At 40.3% G+C, this 713-nt stretch overlaps 1 protein-coding gene across 1 annotated transcript in view; it reads left to right on the top strand.

The window, feature by feature from the left end:
• mcama (melanoma cell adhesion molecule a) overlaps nucleotides 1–713 on the top strand; it is a 70,762-nt gene that overhangs the window by 59,832 nt on the left and 10,217 nt on the right. The gene's annotated exons all lie outside the window — the stretch shown is intronic.

Raw genomic sequence — 713 nt, 5'->3', positions numbered from 1 at the left:
TGCTTTAGACACTTACATTTTTGCTCTGTCCATGCAATAAATGTGCATCCTTCGACTGCTCAGGGATCTGCTCGATATGACCGAGAGCCATTGAAAAACTACAGAAAAGTAAAACTACTTCACTTTAGCATTACTGGCCACGAGTACTAAGGAGAGATCACACATCAGCTGCTCAAAAAATGTGTCAGTGAGACGAACTGAGCGCGAGCGCAATCCTGTGACAGTCACAGGCGGTAAATAGTGGAGCGCGTGAAGGAGAGATGCGAGGGCACGAACACTGTTCAAGGTCTCCATTAATTCGTGCTTGTAGTAACTTAATGTGTATATATTTTGAAAGCATTGAATCGCTATAGAAATCGCGATTCATTCGATTCTTAGCGTTTGAAATCGATTACTGTCCGAAATCGACGATTCGCGATTCAAAAATCCATGTTTCAAGATCGATGCATTGCATCGTCTATGAGCGCGAGATCACTTCTCTTTCAGTGCGAAAACTTCTTTATCTCATTTTCATAAAATAAAATGCTATTGTATTTAACTTTTCCTCTCCATCAGCGAATGATGATTTTGAAAGAAAACAAACCTGATGTCTGTTTGCTATAGCAACGAACTCTACTTTCATGCATCTGATTATCAGATACGCCTCGCTCTCTTATTTCAAGGTTGTTGTTAATGCTGTGGTTATTTTAACAGTTTCCTTCGTACATTCGGTG

This window comes from Sinocyclocheilus rhinocerous, unplaced genomic scaffold, assembly GCF_001515625.1.
Source record: "Sinocyclocheilus rhinocerous isolate Xijiao unplaced genomic scaffold, SAMN03320098_v1.1 scaffold1609, whole genome shotgun sequence".
In the NCBI taxonomy this organism is placed as follows: domain Eukaryota; kingdom Metazoa; phylum Chordata; class Actinopteri; order Cypriniformes; family Cyprinidae; genus Sinocyclocheilus; species Sinocyclocheilus rhinocerous.
The sequence above is the reverse complement of the archived record's forward strand: the minus strand, read 5'-3'. Positions and strand labels throughout refer to the sequence as shown.